We start from the raw sequence: 10,858 nt of genomic DNA on the forward strand, positions 1-10,858 counted from the left end.
TCTCTCTAACACTGTAAGCTATGGGTAAACCTGTCCTGCACCTGTACTGTCTCTGACTGTCCTGTCACTGTCTTGTAAGCATAGACTGCGACAATGCCTCAACGGCAGTAAAGCAAAGATGCAATCCCAACTGTCTAACTCACAGTCAATACATCCTAGCTGCCTATCTAAGGGTGCTCGAGGGATCGCTCCAAGACCTGTATCACCGAAAGGATCTCAACATTCGAGAATCCCCCAGCTCAATAAAACCTCACTCGACCCTCAACAAAGGCTGCAGTAAATCTGACAGTACATAGACTTCCCACAAAGTCATACATCCACAAATTTCCCACTGTATGCTGTAACCGCTGCGGCGGTTGTTTGCTGCATGACTCACAGCCAGCAAACCCTCAACAGACATACATCATCTCTGACAATACATCCCATGTGGAAGTACCTGCAATGTCAGGATGAAATCTGGAATATCAAGCAGCAAACACAAGCTACCTGATGAACTAGTGGATGTTGCCTACAGTCTGTGTGTAGATGCGCCCGTGTCATATGTGACACGCCTCCAAGAACTGTGAGCCGTCCTTCGATGTGTAGACAGCCACAAATCAACACTCTGGGAGTGTCGATATACTCAGCACCTGCAGTCGTAGGCCGAAAACCCCAAATTTGCAGAGTCGGATCTGCACCCGTCAAGACCACGTAGTAGAAAATGGCCTGCGCAGACCTTTGTCGAAGCCGAACAGTGGCCGAGATGACCTCAGAATTTGGGGCCGTGTCTTCACTTGTTGAATTTCACTCCAATCTGAGCTGGTGACTCTAGCCTCCTGCAGTGCGGCCCCGAGCCTCGATCTGAGCTCTGATACCAGTTGAAGGAGTACGAGCGAAAGTGCGACGCGAGAGAGAGTGTGAGAAGAAGAGCACGACGATATGGTGAACTCGCTCTACTGTAATGTGTAGAGCATAGTTAGGTTTTTACAAAAGAATATGTGTACATACCTGGCGGCCCGCCCACTTACCTGGGCGACCACATTGGGCTTTATACCCCAACACTTAGCAAATGCTTTGAGGTCGATAGATTAAGCTTCCAAGTGCAAGCCATAGCCTATGGCTCTGGGCTATGCAACCTTGCTCTCATCGCCACCATTGCTATTGTTGAAATTGGCTACCACCAAAGAAGCGTGGCCTCTGACTGCGGCCCTACCAATCAAAGCGTTCAAAGATTCTTCTGACTCTTACCTCCAAGCTACATGTAGCCTCTCCATCTTCTCATTCACAACTTTCCGCAAACTTACAGAATTGAGTTTTGTTAGGAACACCAGTAATACTTGTCAGCAATTGAACTTGAAGCATTGAAGGAGAAAGTTGAGGGTAAACGACGCGGGTTTGGCAAAGTCACTTGTGTTGTAGCTAATGTTCCTTCAAGATTTGCAAATATTGACCAAAATATAGCTTTATTATGTAAGTTAACTGGAATCGCCGATGGAGTAGTTGAGGACTAGGTGGTAGTAGGATCTATGGATCTCAACAAAATGCCAAGATAACCAGATGAGATGTGTGGAAGGACAATATCAAAGGGGCTATTTGAGCAGCATGTGTGTTGCAAAATCTCTTCAAAGAAATGGTGTGGGAACAAGATTAATCAAGCATGCACGGATGCTTGCTTTAAAACAAGTGACCTATACACACATGTAGCAGTAGACAATGAGATCCAAAGAGGTTATATATAAGGAGTGGTTTTGTGCTAGAGAACAAAGAAAGAGCATGAGAGGCAAGATTAATGGGACAGCCTACACGTCTCTTGTTGTGGATGGACCTATCAATAAATTGAATCGCAAGTGGCACCCTTCTATTTTGTAAGTTATATATATGTGTGTGTGTGTGTGTGTGTGTGTGTGTGTGTGTGTGTGTGTCATCTTAATATCGTGCCATTTTTCAATTTCAAAAACGCAGTTGAGGGCAAGAGGAAAAGGAGAAATTCCACCCCAAATAAACAAAAATAGTGTAAAAACCCAAAAATATAACCTGATTTTTTGAAATCTCCTTTTGACAAAATCAAGAAAAGGAATTTTGTATGTTTGGAAAATTGATTTTTCTTGAACACTGGAGAGAGGGGAGAGGAGGGAGAGTAATACAATAGGAGAGAGAGAGAGAGAGAGAGAGAGAGAGAGAGAGAGAGAGAGAGAGAAGGGGGGAGAGAGGAAGATACACACACACACATATTATATGTATATATATATAGAGAGAGAGAGAGAGATGGAAGAGAGAGAAAGAGATAGAGAGACAGGGGGCGAGGGAGGGACACACACACACACACACACACACAGATACAAAGATCGATCTCGATAGATAGATAGAGAGAGAGGGGGGGGATTAAAAATAAACCTCTCTCCAAAAATCTCGCTCCAAAAATCGATTTTGGAGCAAAGCAAGCTTTTTTTCTTTTGAATTGGGTAGTTGAACAAATTATGGAAAAAGATCTCTCCAAAGCTCCCTCCATTCCCATCCCCGACTACATTTTCTATTCGAAGTGGCCACTGTGATTTCTTGTTGTGCATTTTGATCTCATAAATGCACCTGCTACTTTTAGTTTCATGATGAACAATTTTTTTTAAATAATGAAGATTGTGTGATCGTCATCTTTGATGATATTTTCGTTTTTAGTAAGTTGAATGAAGAGCATAAGAAGCATTTTCTCTCTTAACAAATTGCTAGAGAATCATTTGTATGAAAATGCTAGGAAAAGTTATTTCTTTCAAAATGAAATTGAATATCTTAATCACATAGCTTTTGGTAAAGCCGTAAAGGATGATTCTAAAAAGGTTTCTACTATTAAAAATTGGCAAATGTTCATGGTTTGATATTTCTTAGGTTTTGCTGATTTTTATTGAAAAATTGTAAGAAATTTTTCCTTTATTGCACTGATTTCTCTCATTATTCTTCTATAAAAGGAAACTTCTTTTCATTGGGGTGAAAAATTACAAAAGGTTTTTAACAAATTTAAACACATCTTCATATGTGCACCTATCCTTCACTTGCATGCTTTTTCTAGACCCTTTTTTGGTTGTTATAAGTGATACCAATGGGTCGTGACTTTAATTCAAAAGGATCATCTGGCTACTTTTGAAATTCATAAATTGAAACCAAATGAACAAAAGTATAGCACTTATGATAAAGAATTGCTTGTTGCATCATGTTCTTGATATATAAAAACATAACCATTCTCACACAGCCTCTTATCTCAGATGGACACATCAAAGTGCTTGCTTTTGTTCAATAATTTCCACCTTTGATCTAATATCAACTCAAGTATGGAAATGTTGTTGTAGATGCACTTAGTAGACGTCCTCTAGTCAATAATATTTCAATCACCGACATTACTTTTTATATCTTATGCGTGACTCTTATCGTTATGATATTGATTTTACTTCTATTTGGAATAAAACGATGCATAATATTCGGATGCCAATTGATTATCACTCAAATTATGATGGTTTCTTCTTTTACTATGGTAAGTTGTATTTGATTGCACCTTTTTGACAATTGAATTTTCAAAAATGTATGTGCCACCATAAATCGGTCACAGGGGTATTTCAACTACAATTTCTCTTGTTAAGAACGATTTTTTTTGGCCTAAAATGAAACATGATGTGTGTCATTTTGTGTCTACTTGCATTGTATGTTAGTATATTAAATGTGCACATGGTAAGCGTCAATCATTTCCCATGCATTTGCCTATTTCTTCTTATTTTTTAAAAGATTATCCATAAAATTAATTATAAGTTTGCCTCTCACTCTTTATAACATGGCATGATATGAAAATTATAAGTTTTCCTCTCACTCTATTACAACATGACATGATCTAAACAATTCAAGATAGATTTAGCAAAATGACATATTTTATTGCATGCAATAGCACAGTGCCTTCACAACAAGCTACAAAGCTTCTCACAAAAAATTGTGCTTTTTCATCATGGTTTTCCTAATCCTAAAGTGAACTTTTTACTAGAGAATCATGTTTTGTAATCACTTTTGGATAGTTTTGTTTTTGAACTTAGGATATCCTAAAAGTGATGGCCAAACTGAAGCCATTAATAATACAATTTTAGATTTCCCTTTTTGTTGTTACACAATTGAACACCAACAAAATTGGGATGAGCACTCACCCTTATTACAATTTGCTTATAACAATACTATGCACTCCATCACTAGAAAATTGGGACGAGCACTTATCCTTATTATAGTTTTCTTATAACAATAATGTATGCACTCCATCACTAGAAAAGCACCTTTTGAAATTTTATATTCCACCTATTGTTAATCTTAGTTAAAGTTCTAACGGTTGATGGAGTGGCTCTAGAGTATACCCAAATTCTTCTTAAAGTTACTTGGTCTATTCAAAGGCATCAAGCACTACACTAAACGATCAATAAGAAACCTAAATCAATGACTTATGAAGAAAACCACTAATTGTGACAAGGAAACTCAATAAGAAACCTAAATCAATGACTTATGAAGAACACCACTAATTGTGACAAGGAAACTCAATAATATTGAAAAACATCTTAAGGTTAAGCCTATTCTTAGAATTTATGGCCCTTGCTTATAAGTTAGAATTATCTTTCCGTTGGCGTATACATGATTATTTTCACATAAGTCCACTAGGCCCATTTAAAAGCAATCTTTCTATTGCTCCAATAAGTAACCATTATCCTCTTATAGAAGTTGATGTAGAAATTTTGACCTTGAAAAGATTTCAAATTATGATGTGACTACCACATGTGTTGAACAACAATATCATAGATATTTGGTAGCTTATGTAATTGATTTACTTGAGAAAACACAATGGATTCAGGTATCACTCCTTACTCATCAATATCGATCACTCGTATCTGCCTATCATAGATATCGCACATACAATCGAGTGACGTAATGTATGATTATTCTTGTGTAGAGCATATATCAAAGCAGCCAAATTGTGTCGAGCGCCGACCGAGGCAACACATGTTTATACTTTTACACTCTCCACTTTGTCATCATAACATGAAAAGTATGATTATTCTTGTGTAGAGCATAGATCAAAGCAGCCAAATTGTGTCGAGCGCCGACCGAGGCAACACATGTTTATACTTTTACACTCTCCACTTTGTCATCATAACGTGAAAAGTGCGGATTGAGACAACACTCATTCTTGTGTACATGATAGATTTGGGTAGCACAATCCTTTCATATAGATTGTTGATTAAGGCAATATGGTGTAGATCGTCGATTAAGGTAACACGGCCAGCTTGTACAAATCACTAATTAAGGCAATAAACTAGGTATATATTACAAAATTGTGATCCACCTTGGATAGTGTATTGGTGAGACATATGATCTAATGTGTGATTGATGTGTGTTTTCAAATGAATAGATGTAAATACAAGGAACTCATTCACTTCAAGCAACCTCCACTTCTACAATGAAGATTAGTCCTATTTAGCTCTTAGTTAGTAGCAAACCCCTTTTAAATTATGCAAACTCTATGTTAAATAAAGTGCTTTATTTTTTATCCAAATTGAAATGTACCTTTCTTAGTTAGTAGAAAACCCCTTTTAAATTATGCAAACTCTACTTTAAATAAAGTACTTTATTTTTTATCCGAATTGAAATGTACCTTTCTATTTTAGATTGCTCTTTGATTTAACAAATAAGTAAATAGATGCAGTACGAGGGAGGAGCTCACTCGTACATGGATTGAATTGGACACAATTTATGTATAATTTCCTCTTTGTTTTGAGATCTATGTGTCCTCTATACACGTAAATGTCCTATATCCATGTATTGCCACGCATAACAATATAAAGCAACAGCTTTTTTTTATCTTTCTTTATGTAGGAAGGAGAACTTGCATATAATAAAAAATGTTTGAGAGAACGGATTAGGCTAACACAACAATAAATGTGTGGGAGTAGTGGAAAACCTCTTAGTGCAATAGCCTCATGTTCGTTGTACCTAGTTTCTAAAAGGCTCCACATAATCATTACCTTTCTCTTCCTGTAACATTAAAATTCCACTTTTAACATAGGGATAGACTAGGTTATTTGTTATGATGTACCAAATGACCTTATGAAATAGCACAAACATCAATTAAACAAAAAAAATCCCTCTTATCCTTTTTTTTTTTTGCAATTCCTACATTTTGTGGGATATTTGTATCAAGGAAAGAAAAAAAAAACAACGTTGCCTATGCAAACAGCCTTGCCATGGATACAAGAGACTACGTTTACCCTACTTTTATAAGGAGTCATCAATCCTTACATTATATACTTAACAGACCAAGAGGACAATCACTGCTTCTTTTTCTTCCTATTATTGACTAGATTATTACTTTTAGACAACCCAAAGACACTTATAATATGGCTAAGGAGATCAAGATGTTGTACTTGAGAATCCTCAGCGATGGCTTCGTGCAATATAGCTTCCTCAAGCACGGATCCTTCAAGCTTGTTCTGTTCCTCTTGTTTCCCGCGGGAGGTTGGATATCTATCGCAATTGCTACATCCACATCTTGGCCTTGTACTTCCTCCTCCACGTATGAGTACAAGAAGTCCAATGGGTTTCACTTTCCAACATGGACTCATTCGAGGACACATCAACAAAGCTCATTTCCACTTGCTTATCCATCGTGAGTGGATTCAAAACTTCAATCCTCAACCATATCCTCTATTGGCTTTGCTACAACTGGGAGTGCAGAGAGCCCTACAAAGTACAAAAAATATCATTCTACAAAGCGATAAAACCAACAAAATCTTCATACCTTGTGAATCCCACAAACATATAATCGAAGCTATATACAAACAGAGAGAGAGAGAGAGAGAGAGAGAGAGAGAGAGAGAGAGAGAGAGAGAGAGAGAGAGAGAGAGAGAGAGATGTGGAGTTGCACCTCCTAGAGAAGAGTGCTACACTCGCATGACAAGAGAGAAGAGAGGAGAGGAGAGTAACATAGACACTGGGTACAATCTCCCCCCGCGCAAGAGTGAGTATTTTTCTCTTACACATATTTATTTATATATTTTTGGAATGCTCAAAATGATTACAGACTGTCCACCCAGACATACAATGACCATAGCTCATAAAGAGCACTTTAATAATAAATATTCATGAATGTGCTATCCTTTCACATAGACCATTGACCGCTTATGTTTTTGCCACCTCTCAACTATAATAAATAGATAATTATTAATTTTTATTACATACCTCTCCGTTAGAAAGCAATTGTCCTTAGTTGTTAAGTTACTTGCAAACCATACTTGTAAAAAATAATGGTTAAAATTATATGTCAAAAATAAAAATGTAAATTTAAACAAATGAATTTGCATACGCCAATCGTCATTCACATACTACATATTCTAGTGTCCCATACCACGAGAATAAGCAATATATGTCATATCCTAATGTATCAAGATATCATTGGTCACACTCATCATTCGATTCTCATAAATCTCAAGTCCAATTCCATACACAATGTCGGCAACGAATCATCATAAACCAAATTCCAATTCCAATTCCAGTTTCAAATCCAATATCACTTTCATTATAAACCTAAGTTAACAAAATCATACTAGGGATAGTGGTGGCCAGCCACCACAACATGATTTTGTGATCGGTATTGCCTAAATCAATGAATCTATCCCAATGAAACGTGATGCCTAAATCAATAAATCTGCACTTGTGTTGCCTAAACAGACGGATCTGCACTTAATATAGTTGAAAATAATGAATTTGTGGTTTGTTAATGTGTTGCCTAAATCAGCGAATTTGCACGCACGCTGCCTAAATCGACAAATATACACGATTAATTGGTGTTACCTAAATCGGCGAATCAACACCAATATAAGCATATACACATTGCCTAAATTGATGAATTTTGTGTGCACGTGACCAATGGAGTAGGCAAGGCATAGAGAGAAGACATCTACTACCTGTTTGATACCAAATAAGAATATAGTTGAGTACCAAAGTGATTATAAATTATTGTTCACTAACCTAAAGCACCTAAGCTTAATATATTAGACCTTTACTTTGTGACCAAGGTTATCAACATCTTTTGTTTGACAGGACTTAATTTCCTAATTGAGCCCTGCAAAAACCATTTAATGTGCATTAATCATGTGGAAGCAAAATAAATAGTCTATCACTTTTGTGCTAGAAGTAGGAGGGTGGGAGAATTTATAGAGGGGTTAGAAACCCATAGGTAGTTTCTAAGAATGCTCACATAGCCCGGTTTGCAGTGATTTTTGTTTTTAAAAGTTGAAGTCAAAAGAAAAAAAAATCCTGGTAAGAATTTTATTGGTCCCTAATTTTCAAGGGCAACTTATGGTACTTTAGTTTTGAATGATGGGATTAACTTGGTCTTTGGGCACAAATCCTGATTGGCTCAGTAGTTTGAGCTTAAAAAACAATGTCAATAAAAATGGTTTGCTTTGATCCCCGGTGACTTTCTTAGAAGGCTCTTGAAAAGGGAGATGAAGCTTAAGAATTTGAGTTGCTCAGTGTTTACTATGGTAGGGTTTCACAAGTTTTATCAATGTAGCTTGCAGATTATTTCGCAAAAAGGGGTTTTGTATGCGTCATAAATTGTAGACATATGATTGCTAATGCAAAAAATGTTGTGAAAAAGGATCAAAAGGTATGGTTTCAGGTTGTTTCCATGACTTGGGAATAAAGTTATTCTCGATAGGATTTTCCTCACATCGTTATGTGTGGTCAATTTACCAATTGCTTCAATATACCCTTGCATCTATTTCATCTTCATTAAATGTTCGTGTCAAGGCCAAGTAAGTTTGTAGTATACCACGGGTTCAATTATTTTTTTTCCTTACGGCACGTGCCCTACACACTCTAATTTAAAGTGTCCTCCACATCCAAATAATTATATTGCAATATACAGTGATTCCGGTCCTAATTATTGTTCTTGCCTTGATCAGCCAAGAGAAACCTAGCAAAAATAAGAAAGGCTTATCCATGCATTTGCACCAATTGAAGTGCTTCAACATGTGGTGGTTAAGGAGCTTGTTGTCATCATCCTATCGTTCTAAATATGCACAAACCAAAACAAGCATGGCAAAGTCATCAACCAAATGTGTAGAGGGGAATCTCAATATTGGATTGGTGCAGGCTAGTATAATTTTTCACCTCGTAAAAAAAAGTAAAAATAAATAAAAATGGGCCACAGGGCATGGGGGATGGGAATGGAGAGAGCTTTTGGAGGGAGCTTTCAAGGGAAATTTTATAACCCTTTCACTGGAGTAGTGTTTGCAAAGAAAAAGCTTTCCACGCCCTCGTGGGAGAAAGCTTTTTTGAGGGAGCTTTCTTTGCTATTTTACGATCCAATTGAACCTTCAATGTAACATGTACATTAAAAAAACTATGCTTCGAACACAGGGGTAGGACAAGAAGATACACGCCACACTATTAAATAACAAAATTCTCGAAAAAGAATTACAATATTAAATCAGCATCTAACATGGACTAACCAAAAATATGCTTCACGCATAGCATATGAATATTAAGACACAAGCCACCCTCTCAAATTATGTCCCACAAAAAGAATTACAATATTAAATTAGCATTTACAGTTTGTGCCATACAATTAAATGTGGGCACTATGGGATTTAATCGAAACAATTTAATTACAATTCTGTTTTATGGTCTATGACAATAGTTGAACACACGAAGCAGATCCTCATTTGTCAGCTTACTCTGATGGATAAACATATTGTTGTTTAAATCCAAGCCGAAGTAGCGAAGGAAGATAAAGTAAACATGCTTGCGGGCCATATATGGTTTGCTTTGTGCTACTCGTTCTGCAAAATCTCCACACGTACACATCTAGCTACTTGCAACATGAACTTCATACCTTTCACCCCGAACTTGTGAAGAAGATGTCTCTACCATGAATTTTTCATGCATGCCTACCTTCACAACAGTGTGCTGCACAATCCGGGCTTCCATAGTTGTTGGGGTATAAAGCCCAATGTGGTCGCCCAGGTAAGTGGGCGGGCCGCGAGGTATGTACACATATTCTTTTGTTAAAACCTAATAAGAACTCACTATGATCTACACATTACAACAGAGCGCGCTCACCATATCGTCATGCTCTTCTTTTCGCACTCTCTCTCACGTCGCACTTCCTTCAACTGGTATCAGAGCTCAGATCGAGGCTCGGGGCAGCATTGCAGGAAGCTAGAGTCACCTGCTGAGATTGGAGTGAGATTCGACAGGCAAAGAGACGACCCCAAATCCTGTGGGTGCGCCCCAAGGGCTCGGTGTTCTCAGAATTTCATTATGAGGTCATCTAGGCCACCGTTCGGCTTTGACAAAGTTTTGCGCAGGCCATTTTCGACTACGTGGTCTCGGCGGGTGTAGATCCGACTCTGCAAATTTGGGGTTTCGGCCTATGACTGCATGTGGTGAGGATATCGGCACTCCCAGAGTGTTGATTTGTGGCTGTCTACACATCGAAGGACGGCTCACAGTTCTTGGAGGCGTGTCACATACGACACGGGCGCATCTACACACAGACTGTAGGCGACATCCACTAGTTCATCAGGTAGCTTGTGTTTGCTGCTTGATATTCCAGATTTCATCCTGACATTGCAGGTACTTCCACATGGGATGTATTGTCAGAGATGATGTATGTCTGTTGAGGATTTGCTGGCTGTGAGTCACGCAGCAAACAATCGCCGCAGTGGTTACAGCATACAGTGGGAAATTTGTGGATGTATGACTTTGTGGGAAGTCTATGTACTGTCAGATTTACTGCAGCCTTTGTTGAGGGTCGAGTGAGGTTTTATTGAGCTAGGGGATTCTCGAATGTTGAGATCCT

General features: G+C 37.9%; 1 pseudogene; it reads left to right on the forward strand.

Moving 5' to 3' along the window:
* Nucleotides 1–1,095: 1,095 nt before the first annotated feature.
* Nucleotides 1,096–1,819, forward strand: LOC147438791 (GCN5-related N-acetyltransferase 7, chloroplastic-like; annotated as a pseudogene).
* Nucleotides 1,820–10,858: the final 9,039 nt, after the last annotated feature.

The sequence above is a fragment of the Adiantum capillus-veneris genome, chromosome 16 (assembly GCF_014529385.1).
Source record: "Adiantum capillus-veneris isolate H3 chromosome 16, ASM1452938v2, whole genome shotgun sequence".
In the NCBI taxonomy this organism is placed as follows: Eukaryota; Viridiplantae; Streptophyta; class Polypodiopsida; order Polypodiales; family Pteridaceae; genus Adiantum; species Adiantum capillus-veneris.